Raw genomic sequence first — 13,408 nt, 5'->3', positions numbered from 1 at the left:
CATCCAGGACAAAGCAGCCAGTACAACATCTACAAGTATCCATTCCCTCCATCTGCAATGCTCAGTAGCAGCGGTGGGTACTAACTACAAGATGCACTGCAGAAATTCACCAACGCTCCTCAGACAGCACCTTCTAAACCCAAGACCACTTCCATCCAGAAGGACAAGGGCAGCAGACATATGGGAACACCACCGCCTCCAAGTCCCTCACCATCTTGACTTGGAAATACATTGCCATTCCTTCCCCTCAAAATCCCAGAATTCCCTCCCTAATAGCGCTGCGGGTCAACCCACAGCAGGAAGAATGCAGTGGTTCAAGAAGGCAGCTCACCATCACCTTCTCAAGAGGCAACTCAGGATGGGCAAGAAATACTGGCCAGGCAGTGACACACATGTCCCACAAATGAATACAGTCACAGTAAAAGACACTGACAGTGTTCCAAAATTCCTGCATAATCAAAGGGCAAATGATAGGACAGGATATAAAACAACAACTATCCCTAAAGAAAAGATATGAGGGAAACTAACTGGGTTAAAGACCATTAGGTCCCCTGGGCCCGAAGTGCTGCATCCTAGGATATTAAAAGTAATAGCTATAGTGATAGTTGATGCACTGATCACAATCTCTCCAGTATCCTTGGCTTTTCAAAAAGTCCCAGTGCCCCACAGGGCAGTATGGTGGCTCAGTGGGTAGCATGCTGTTTCACAGTGGCAGGGACCTGGATTCAATCCCATCCACAGGTGACTTTCTGTGAGGAATCTGCACCTTATCCCCGTGTCTGTGTGGGTTTCTTCCAGCTGCTCTGGTCTCTTCCCACAATCCAAACATGCACAGATTAGGTGGATTAGCCATGGGAAATGCAAGGTTGCAGGGGCTGGGCAGCTGGTTGAATCTGGGTGCCATGCTCTTCCGAGAGTCAGTTTGGACACAATGGGCCAAGTGGCCTGCTCTCATGCTGCAGGGATTCTATGACTAGTACCTTTATTTTAGAAAGGAAAGGAGACAAAAAAGATAACTACTGGCCAGTTAGCTTAATGTCTGTTATTGGAAAATGCAACAGCCTATCAGAAAAGATGTAATTGCAGAGCACTTAAAATACATAATACAATCACAGTCACTACGGCTTGATAAACAGGAAATTGTGCATGACAGATTTATAAGAATTCCATGAGGAGATTACAAGTAGTACAAATAAAAGGGTGTAACATTCAAAAAGGTATTTGTAAAAATAATCACACTTCAAGCAGATAAGACTTTTAATAAGACCACATAGTTTTGGGGAAATATATTAACATGGATAGGGGATTGACCAAATAATAGAGAACAGACATTTGGTACAGGGGGAGTCATTTCCAGGTCGGCAAGCTGTAAACAGTGAACTGCCATACGGATCAATGCCACGGCCATTCTTGTTGCGAATAAATATTAATGACATAGTGATGAAAGTGAATGTACTATTACCGAGCTTACAGAAAACACAAAAATAGGTATGGAAGACAAGTGATGAGACTGCCAGACTGCCTGCAGAGGGATGTACAAAAGTTAAGACGCTCAGACTGGAGTATTTTTAACAGTATGAGAATCAAACGCTATAGGGAAACGGCAGGAAAGTGGTATCGATGAATATCAGTATTTTATGATCTCATTGAGTGGCAGACTCAATGGACTGAATAGCCTTCTGCTCATTGATCATATTTCAAGAGTAAAACCTAGAGTCAATGAAATTCTAATTGAATTAAATATGGAAAATCAGCAAGGACATGTTACATTGCTTAACCCAAAGTCAAAGCACAAAAGCAGATTCCACAAAAGCACAGATAGCACATTCTTTGAGATGCCTCTTACTTCCAGACCAAAACGTTGCAACAAAAACTCACTAATGTAGAACCAAGAATACAAATATTCATGCAGCTACTTTCATGATGTGAAATGTCAATGTGATCTGTCACCCGCCAGTGACACAATAAGCAATGCTGCAGTAAGGTCAAGACAGACAATTAGGATGATTATTATTGATCAGTTTGGGTATTCAGAGACAGTGAGGGGGTTCTCAGACAATGTTGAAGCTCAAAGCACTTACAATCTGGGATTATGGTTTCCCTCCAGCACTACATTACAAAAGAAGAAGAAATGCTGAGAAATCAAAGGTTGAAAAACATGGCATACGTTTTAGGTAACACAGGAAGAAACCAGAGTGTGTCCAAATTCTGTGACAGAATATAATTTTCATACAACGCTTTCCTTAACATTTGGAAATAAGAAAGTATCTTTCATCAATGTTGTGTATATGGCTGCATTATTTTCTCTCAAACTGTGTTCTGTCACTGCTGTGAACAAAACAAAAACAGTGTTCTGGAGAGATAGCAGGAACTGCACATGCTGGAGAATCGGAGTTAACGAGGTGTACAACTGGATGAACACAGCAGGCCAAGCAGCATCAGAGGAGTAGGAAAGCTGACGTTTCGGGCCTAGACCCTTCTTCAGAAACATCAGCTTTCCTACTCCTCTGATGCTGCTTGTCCTGCTGTGTCCATCCAGCTCTCCACCTTGTTGTCTCAGAAACAGTGTTACAGTGATTAGTATGGGTCCTAGCTCTGACCAACTTTTTGTGCGAAAGGTTGAATATTCATCATTCTAGTTCTTGTACTCATTTTGCAGGACCTAAATGCCACAGCACAGTGGCTGAGTGGTTAGCACCACTGCCTTACAGTGACAGGGCCCCAGGATCGATTCCAGTTGTGGACAACTGTCTGTGTGGAGTTTGCACATTCTCCCCATGACTGTTTGAATTTCCTCCAGTTACTCCCATTTCTTCCCACACTCTAAAAGATATTGCTGCTACGGGATTGTACGACATAATAAATGTGTTAGTGAGAATGGGGGGAAAAGAGTCCCTTAAGACACAAGGGTAGCCTTGGAGAAAGTCTCAAGGGCAACAAGGTGGTGCAGTGGTTGGCACTACTGCCTCACAGTACCAGGGACCTGGGCTCAATTCCACCCTTGGGTGACTCTTCGTTTACACATTCTCCCCATGTCTGTGAGGGTTTTCGCTAGGTGCTCCAGTTTCCTACCACAGTCCAAAGATGTGCAAATTAGGTGGATTGACCACACTAAATTGTCCATAGCTACCAGGTTTGTTAGCCTTGCAGGGGTAGGTGTGGTCCTGTTGGGCTGAATGTTTCTACACTGTAGGGATTCAGTGAACCCTCTTTCTACCGATGTTGTTGGCAGCAATGTGCACAATGAGCTATGTAGGAATCCTGCTCATTGACTGCAGCTCCACCTTCAACACTATTATCCCCTCCAGACTGATCTCAAAACTCTATGACCTAGGTCTCTGCTCTGCCCTCTGCTACTGGATCCTCAACTTTCTGACCCAAAACCAGAGTGAAGATAGGTAACTGCCCCTCCTCCACAATAACACTAGTGCCCTCTAAGGATGTTTTCTCAGCCCCCTACTGCACTCCTTGTGCACCCATGACTGTGTTGCCAAATTCCAAATTAACGCCACCTGCAAGTTAACTGACGACACCACTGCAGTGGGATGGATATCTAACAATGAATCAAAATACAGAAGGGAGGCAAAGGGTTTGGTGACGTGGTGCAGAGAACAACCTCTCTCTCGATGTCGGCAAAACTAAAGAACTGATCACTGATTTCAAAAGACAGGAGGAGAACACGCCCTGATGTATATCAATGGAACTGAGGTTGAGAGGGTGGAGCGTGTCAGGTTCCCCGGTATGACGATAATCAACAACGCGTCCTGGACTTTCCACGAAAATGCGTTGGTCAAGGCGGCACAACAATGCCTCTCCTTCCTCAGGCGGCTCAGGAAATTTGGCCTGGCCAATTTCTACAGATGCACCATTAAAAGCACATTGTCCAAGTGTATAATGGCCTGGTGTGGCAACTATTCTGCCCAGGACTGTTAGAAACTACAGAAGCGGGTGTGCACAGCCCAGATCATCACGGAAGCCAACCTCTCATCCAAGGACTCCATTTACATGGCTCACTGCTGCGGAAAGGTAGCCAGCATCACCAAAGACCCATCGCACCTACGTAATGATCTCCTACATCCTCTTCCATCAGGCACCAGGTACAGAAGCCTGAACACACACACACCAACAGTTTTAGGAACAGCTTCTTCCCAGTTGTTATCAGACTGATAAATAGACACTCTAGCCTGAAATAACGCTGATCTTGCTAACATTGATCTCACTGAGCGCATGCTCTGTTCAATGTAACCTGCATGCCTCTGTCATTTTCATCTGTATATCCTTCGCTTACTATGATCTGCCTGTACCACTCATAAATAAAGATTTTCACTCTACTTTGGTACACGACACAATAAATCAATCAATTAGTCAACAACCTTAATACAAGTTTGAGGAACAAGACTTCATCATCTGTCTTGTCACTTTCTAGCCTTCTGGTCCAATATTAAGTTCAACCAATTTAGATCAGAACCTACGCTTCCATCTTGCTCCTGTATCCCTTTTTGCATTCAGATGCCTATGTAGCTATTCACACCTCTTCTGGACACAACCTTTGATTTTTTTTTTAAAAATTACCATTGTGTTACCAAGCTTTTGCAAAAAATAATGTTTCGTAACATAATTTCTTCTACCCTCCACCTCATCACAAGCATTCCCTTCAGAATTTTTGGGAGTTTTCCGACCTCCTGTCTACCAGCCGGAAATACCTTACATTTGTGTCTTTCATTTCAGAGAGACTTTTATTACCAAAGCATTTTTGTCTTACACCCAATGGAACAAACGCAAGAACATGATATTTCAAACAATTGGAATAATAATTCGAGAAGAAAAACATGTCGTGTGGTTGACAAGTCCACTCTGAATGGTCGAGCTGTCAATAGAATCCCTGACGGTGTGGAAACTGGCCATTTGGCCCAAGACGTCCACACCGACCCTCCAAAGGGCACGTCACCCAGACTCACCCCCTTGCTTTAGCCCTGTAACCCTACATTTCTCATGGCTAATCCACCGAATACACACATCTTTAGGCTGTGGGACGGAATCAGAGACCTGTTGTAAACTCACGCAGAACCTCGTGGAAACCCACACAGGCACAGAGAGAATGTGCAACCTCCAGACAGACAGTTCCCCGAGAATGGAATTGAACCTGGGTCCCTGACAGGCAGCAGTGCTAACCATTGAGCCTCTGTGCCAATAAGGAGAAAGGAACAGGGAATACAGGCTGTACAATCTTCTGGCTAATTCAAAGAAGGTGGAAGTTTTAAAACATTTCTGTTTACAGAGAACAGGTCATTGAGTGTCAATGTATGTCACTTCTAGCAGGTGCAAATGAGCCCCGTTAAAAGTTCAACTGTTTATCTTAAACTGGTCATGACTGAACAGCCCCTGCTAACAGCAGGTGTTTCACTTTGGACTTCTGCAAGTGAAGGCTTGTTTGTTTGTCAGGACAGATGTGATAGAGGCCAAGAATCAGGGAAGATGGAAGGGAGACCTTACAAGAAACAATATGTGTGGAAGTGTGGTTGAGGTAGCTTTGGGAATTTGGAGAATGTAGTGAATATTCATGAAATTGCATGAAATTCTTCAGGGGAAGGATGAACAGCCAAGGTCCAAGTGGGAGCAAAATAGAAAATGAAAACAGCAAGGAACAGGAACTCAGGTCATGCTTGTGGACTGAATGAGGGTGTACCGCAGGATAATCACCTAATCAATGTATCATTTCCCCTTTGCAGAGAAAACACTGGAAAAATTGAATATACCTGTATGTTTGAACAGATGAAGTACGGGTAAATCGCTGTTTCACTTTACAAGTGTATTTGGGACCTTGCTTGGTGACTGAGGAGTGGACTACAGAGGGAATGGTCACTTTGGAATGCTGAAAGGGGATACTGGTGAAGATGCTGGAAGATAATCTGCTGAACGCAGAGGTTGATGGAGGGACAAGCTGAGAATAAGGAGAATTTATGATTCTGGGATAGGTGGAATGGATGAGGGCCGAATTTTGTGAAATGGATCAAAGTGAAAGTTCTGCGAACCATGTTGGGGTCCTTGGTTGTGGAAAAGAGAAAGTATCTCACACGTGCCGGTGCGGTGTGCTCTGCTCATTACAAACAAGCAGTTTTCAGTCGGCCAATCATGATCACATATGACCTATATGTCTGGCATAATACTGGCTGCAAATTTCATAGACAATGTTGGTCAATGCAATGAGAATTATTTTTGGACTGACAACAGCATCCTGCTAGGGGAAAATACCATTCACATAACCACTATACAGCAGCAGCATGATTTACTTGCTTAAGCTCAAACTTTTGAGAAGCTTTGGTTTTCCATGGCAATTTGAGGTAGACCAGGCACTTTTCAGTTCTAAAATTTGAACCATTTGACAATGCACACTATACACATCAGTCATCTACTTGTGATATCCATTATAGAACATAGAACATAGAACAATACAGCACAGAACAGGCCCTTCGGCCCTCGACGTTGCGCCGACCTGTGAACTAATCTAAGCCCCTCCCCTGACACGATCCCATCATTATCCATATGCTTATCCAAGGACTGTTGAAATGCCCCTAATGTGGCTGAGTTAACTACTTTGGCATGCGGGGCATTCCGCACCCATAGCACTCTCTGAGTAAAGAACCTGCCTCTGACATCTGTCTTAAATCTATCACCCCTCAATTTGTAGCTATGCCCCCTTGTACAAGCTGAAATCATCATCCTCTGAAAAAGACTCTCACTGTCCACAATATCTAATTTTCTGATCATCTTATATGTCTCTATTAAATCCCCCCTTTTCTCCAATGAGAACAAACCCAAGTCTCTCAGCCTTTCTTCATAGGGCCTGTGCTCCAGACCAGGCGGCATCCTGGTAAATCTCCTCTGCACCTTTTCCAATGCTTCAACATCTTTCCTGTCATGGGGCGACCAGAACTGCACGCAATATTCCAAATGAGGCCGCACTAGCATTTTGTACAGTTGGAGCATGACATCATGGCTCCGGAAGTCAATCCCTATAAATCCCGTGACTGTACAAAACGCTAGTTGAGTAGCCTGTATCTCAGTATTCTCCTCGACAACATTGTCGTTTTCCAGAGTGAATACTGTCAAAAAATATTCAATTAGTGCTTCCCCTATCTCCTCTGACTCCACACACAACTTCCCACTACTGTCCTTGATTGGCCCTCATCTTACTCTCGTCATTCTTTTATCTTTTATCTTATTTATCTTCATGATGTACTTTATGAACAATACCACACATCCCCACATCACTTTAAACCTTTGGAACCTTAACAAGTTGTAGATATCTCCAATTAGCTCACTTCTTCGCTTGAAGCAGAGCAAGGACTAAGTCCTACACGGTGAAAATGTTAGAAACAACAATGAGCACTGTCCTGCTGAGCCTTACCTAACTTCGTTACTGACCAAACTACCAGCACCCAGTTCAAAGTTGCACAATTGCTCAAGATTTGCATTTCAGAGAGTGACTATTGTAAACATGGAAGCTAGGAGCAGGGAGGAGGCCAAATGGCTCTTTCAGCCTGCTCCACCATTCTTCATGATCATGACTGATCATCCAACTCAACAGCCTAATCCTGCTTTCTCTCCATAACTCTTGATCCCATTCACCCCAAGTGTTATATCTAGCCATATCTTGAATACGTTCAATGTTTTGACATGAACTGCTTGCTTCGGTAATGATTTCCACGGACTCACCATTCTTTGGGTGAAGAAATACCTCCGAAATCGTCTATCCTGAATCCTCATACTGTGACCCCTGGTTCTGGACACACCCACCACTGGGAACTGCATCTATCCTGTCCAGTCCTGTTCGAATTTTATAAGTCACCTCATTCATTTGAATTCCAGCGAAAACAATCTTAACCGAGTCAATCTCTGATCATACATCAGACCTGCCATTCCCGGAAACAGGCTGATAAACATGCGCTGCACTGATCAACTATGACAGCAACAGCATCCTTCCGCAGAAAAGGAGCACAAAACTGCACACACTATTTTAGGTGCGGCTTCACCAAGGTGCTGCGTAACTGCAACACCACATTCCGGCTTCTGTACTCGAAACCTCTCGGAACGAAGGCCAACAGACCATTTCAGAGATGGGAGGAACTGCCAATGCTCGAGAATCTGAGATAACAAGGTGTGAAGCCGGATGAACACAGCTGGCCAAGCGGTATCAGAGGAGCAGGAAAGATGACGTTTCGGGTTTGGGCCCTTTTTCAGAAATGGGGGAGGGGAAGGGGATTCTGAAATAAATAAAGAGAGAAGGGGAGGTGGATAGAAGATGGATAGAGGAGAAGATAGGTGGAGACAGATCAAAGAGGCGGCGCTGGAGCCAGTAAAGGTGAGTGTTGTTGGGGAGTTATGATGGAGGTTCGTCAGTCAAGGGAAGACAGACAGGTCAAGGAGGAGGGGATGATGCTGGTAGGTAGGAGGTGGGGTGGAGATTAGGGTGAGAGTTCGGGTTAGGGTTACACCCTAACCCCACCCCACCTCCTACCTACCAGCGTCAGCCCTGCCTCCTTGACCTGTCTGTCTTCCCTTGACTGGTCAACCCCCTTCCTAACATTTGTCTTTACCAGTCTCTTTCTCTTCACGTATCTATAGAAACGCTGTGTCAGTCTTTATGTTCCCTGTATGCTTACTTTACTGCATTTACCCCTTCTTAATCAATCCCTTGGTCCTTCTTTGCTAAATTCTACTATGCTGCCAATCCTCAAATGTTGTTTCCATGGATCAGATACTATCGCTAATTGCCTTTGTTAAGTCATGGATTGGTCCTCTTACCCATTTTGCTTTCATGCCAGACAGGAATAAACAGTTGTTGCAGTCCGCCCACGTGCTCCTTAAATGTTTGCCATTGCGTATCCACTGTCATCTCTTTAAGCAACTCTTTGTGATCTATCAAGGCTAATTTCATGCCTCATATCTTCAGCTTTCATTATTAAGATGCAGCACCCTGGTCTCCAAATCAACTCTCACACTCTCCATCTTGATTGAAAAAATTCTATCATGTTGCGGCCACTCATCTCGAAGAAATCTTGCACAGCTAGATTGGCAATGATTCCCTTCTCATTACACAGCACCCAGTCTTAGATGCACTGCTTTCCAGTTGGTTCCTCAACATATTGCTCAAGAAAACCATCCCGTATCCATTCCAGGTCTGTTCTAGTTCTGTCATAAACTAGTAGAGCTCTCAACAATAAATTAGAAGGCTATGGCTTCAAGCTGTAATTTATATTTAAGCATAATTTTTAGGGTAATACTTCAATGAAGTACTGAGGAATTTGGATTGTCGGAGATGCCAGCATTCAGAAGAGGCATTAACTAGAGGCTCCATCTGCTGATAAGAGCTCAGATCAACTGAAGTCGTGACACACTTTGCCTGGGTCATAAATTCTAGTGACAAACCAGTCCATATCAATAGTGCAAGATAACAAAGTGTGGAGCTGGATGAACACAGCAGGCCAAGCAGCATCTCAGGAGCACAAAAGCTGACATTTCGGGCCTAGACCCTTCATCAGAGAGGGGCATGGGGAGAGGGAACTGGAATAAATAAGGAGAGAGGGGGAGGCGGACCGAAGATGGATAAAAAAGAAGATAGGTAGACAGGAGTGTACAGGTGGGGAGGTAGGGAGGGGATAGGTCAGTCCAGGGAAGACAGACTGGTCAAGGAGGTGGGATGAGGTTAGTAGGTAGGAAAAGGAGGTGCAGCTTGAGATGGGAGGACGGGATGGGTGGGAGGAAGAACAAGTTAGGGAAGCAGAAACAGGCTGGGCTGGTTTTGAGATGCAGTGGGGGGAGGGGAAGAACTGGGCTGGTTTTGGGATGCAGTGGGGGAAGGGGAGATTTTGAAGCTTGTGAAGTCCACATTGATACCATTGGGCTGCAGGGTTTCCAAGCGGAATATGAGTTGCTGTTCCAGCAACCTTCGGGTGGCATCATTGTGGCACTGCAGGAGGCCCATGATGGACATGTCGTCTGAGGAATGAGATGGGGAGTGGAAATGGTTTGCGACTGGGAGGTGCAGTTGTTTGTTGCGAACCAAGCGGAGGTGTTCTGCAAAGTGGTTCCCAAGCCTCTGCTTGGTTTCCCCAATGTAGCGGAGGCCACACCGGGTGCAATGGATACGATATACCACATTGGCAGATGTGCAGGTGAACAAAACGAAAATGAGCTCAAAATTCATACTGCTAAGTAGACCCGCTTGACATTATGAATTGGTGCAGAGCACACTTAGATGTTGGAAGCAACTGCGGACACTTGGTTCAATGGTGCTGCCTCCAAATGAAGCTACCTCACCCAGCTGCCGAGGGATCTGGACTGCATCGTGAAGCAAAAGGCTCAGGCTTCGTTGGTCACATAAATCTGTGGGTTCAGCTACTTGTTTGAAGATATCTGCAAAAGTTATCCAGAAGAAAAATACTGACATTCCTAAACTTAAGGGAAGTAGTTCAGAGTTCAATACATCCAATACATCTTCCTCAATTGCCTTGCTTTGTAAATTATCTTAAAACATTATTTTATGATCTTGATTGGCTATTTGCAAACAACTGTGGAAACAAAAACTTCTGTTTGTTTACAACAATGGACAATGGATGTTGTATGATTCTCCAAGGAAGTCATTTTGTCAATTTCTTTCTTGATTGTAAATCTCAAACCTCTCTAATATCTCCTCGTTCATTTCACAGAGGTAATCTTTGTGTGGACCTGGAAAACATCGGCACCGTCCTCAATGAATATTTTGTGTCAATCTTTACAATGGAAAAGGACACTGCAAGTAAGATATCAGGGCAAAGGACCTCGGAGCTTCAGAGGTTAAGAGACAGGGAGATGCAGCTGGTTGAGCAACTTTAAAAGTGGATACATCTACAGGGCGAACTGAAATATATACCAGCTAGCGGGGGAAGTGAGGGAGGAGATATCTGGGCCACTGGCAGCAATTTTCAAAGCCTTGTCAATCACACGTGAAGTAATGAAACACTATTAACATTGTCCCACTATTAACAAACGGAGAGAGGAACAGACCAGGAAATTAAAGGCCAGTCAGAATAATCTCAGCACTGGTGAAGCTATAAAGAGGCATTCTTAGGGGTAGAATGTACTTGCAAGAAATAATCAGGGATAAACACTATGGATTTGTTAAGATGAGGTCACATTATGCATTTGATGTGGGCTTAGTAAAGTCCCCCTTGGCAGATTGAGCAAGAAAACAACAGCCATGGGATCAAAGGCAAAGAGGCACACTGGAGCCAAAACTGGCTGAGGCAGAGAGCACAGGGTGATTGATGGTAGAGGGATATCTATTTGGCAGGATGTTTGCTTTGAGTCGGGTTGTGCAGGGCTTTCCACAAGGACCCTTGAAATTTGTCAAGTTAATTCATCATTTGGGCTTAAACACAGGATGTATGACTGTATCGCTAGCGAATGGCTAATTTAGTGAGGAGGATATCGATGGAATGGCCATGTAAATAACAGCCATGGGATCAAAGGCAAAGTGGCACACTGAATCCAAAATTGGTTGACAGACAGGAAGAATAAACTTCAGGAGGAGATCAACAGACTGGTCAGCTGAGCACAGCAATTGAACTCAACCAGGAAAAGTGTGAGCTAATGAACTTGGGAGGGCGAACAACGCAAGGGATCACACTACGAAGGGTGTAATCCTGGAGATGACTGAAAAAAACAGCTGCCTGGGCTGGGGGTTGTCATGGAATCATATCGTACAGAAGAGCTCCTATGGCCCACTAAGGCTGTACCTCTAAAAATACACTGCAACATATACTAGTCCCATTTTTACACACTAGACCATTCTCTTAAATATTACGACATGTCAACTGCTCATCCAAGTACTTTTCAAAGGTTGTGAGGTTTCCTGTTTCAACTTCCCGCCCAGGCAATGCGCTCCAGACCTTCACCACACTCTGGATGAAAACGATTTTCCTCAAACCTCTAAAATATTCCCGTCTTTCTCTTGAAAATTATGCCCTATTGTTATTGATGCTTTAACTAAGGGGAACAATGCTTTCTATTCAACCCATCTTTACCTCTCATAATCTTATATGCCTCTGTCAGGACCTCCATTCACCCACCAAACCTTCTCTGCTTCACAGAAAATAATATGATTTTTTCCAGTCTTTCTTCACAGCTAAAATGCTCCAACACATGCAACATCCTTTTCATTCCCTCCAGTGCAATTACATCCTTCCTAATGGGTGGTGACCAAAATGCCACACACGACTCCAGCTGTGGCCTAACCAAACTTTTAAACAACTCCAAAGTGACCTTCCCACTCTTACAATTTATGCCACAACTGATAAAGGGAGGTGTCCCATATGTCTTTGTAACAACCCTTACTAGCCTGACCTGACCCCTTCAGGAATTCATGAACAAGCACTCCAGGATCCCTTTTCTCCTCTAAGCTTCCCAGTGTCCTGCTATGCATTAGATTGAGATTTTATTATCACATGCATTCAATACAGGGTACAAGAGTACAAAGAAAAGAGTACAAAGTTGCCTTAGACGGTGCCATCTCAGGTACAAAGTACTTTGGTACGCAATTTTAGTTGCAGAAGTACAAAATTTATCCATCCTTCTTTACTCAGAGTTGTAGGGGAGTGGAATGCAATGCCGGAGAGGGTAGTGGAGTCAGCCTCAATAGGGGCATTTCATCGGCTATTAGACAAGCACATGGATGATAGTATAAGGTAGGGGCGGAGGTTAGATTGACCACAGGATTAGGGTAAAAGTTCGGCACAACATCGTGGGCTGAAGGGCCTGTACTGTGCTGTACCGTTCCATGCTCCATGTGATAAAAATAAATGAATAAGTTAAAATGTTCAGCACTACAGTCTTCTTAGTATAACAGTAGAAGAATAAAAACAAAAGTTTAAAAAGTCAAACATTACTCTCCACTGGAGTCGTACCTGAGGACTGGAGAGAGGCAAATGTAATTCCTCTCTTCAAGAAAGGAAATAGGGAAATCCCCGGCAATTACAGACCAGTAAGTCTCACGTCTGTCGTCTGCAAGGTGTTAGAAAGGATTCTGAAGGATAGGATTTACGACCATCTGGAAGAGCATGGCTTGATCAAATACAGTCAACACGGCTTTGTGAGGGGTAGGTCATGCCTCACAAACCTTATCGAGTTTTTTGAGGATGTGACTTGAAAAGTTGATGAGGGTCGAGCTGTCGATGTGATGTATATGGACTTCAGCAAGGCATTTGATAAGGTTCCCCATGGTAGGCTCATTCAGAAGGTCAGGAGGAATGGGATACAGGGGAACTTAGCTGCTTGGATACAGAACTGGCTGGCCAACAGAAGACAGCGAGTGGTAGTAGAAGGAAAATATTCTGCCTGGAAGTCAGTGGTGAGTGGGGTTCCACAGGGC

The 13,408-nt window shown here is 44.2% G+C and overlaps 1 long non-coding RNA gene across 3 annotated transcripts in view; it reads right to left on the bottom strand.

Moving 5' to 3' along the window:
- Positions 1-10,280: 10,280 nt before the first annotated feature.
- Positions 10,281-13,408, bottom strand: part of LOC132207566 (uncharacterized) — an 86,745-nt gene continuing 83,617 nt past the window's right edge. For all 3 annotated transcript variants that reach the window (XR_009443580.1, XR_009443581.1, XR_009443579.1), the window contains exon 3: positions 10,281-10,416. This is a non-coding gene — a long non-coding RNA (uncharacterized LOC132207566). The remainder of the gene's footprint in view (positions 10,417-13,408) is intronic.

This window comes from Stegostoma tigrinum, unplaced genomic scaffold, assembly GCF_030684315.1.
Source record: "Stegostoma tigrinum isolate sSteTig4 unplaced genomic scaffold, sSteTig4.hap1 scaffold_101, whole genome shotgun sequence".
NCBI classification, from domain to species: domain Eukaryota; kingdom Metazoa; phylum Chordata; class Chondrichthyes; order Orectolobiformes; family Stegostomatidae; genus Stegostoma; species Stegostoma tigrinum.
Note: the sequence above shows the minus strand (reverse complement) of the source record. Positions and strands in the feature narration are given on the sequence as shown.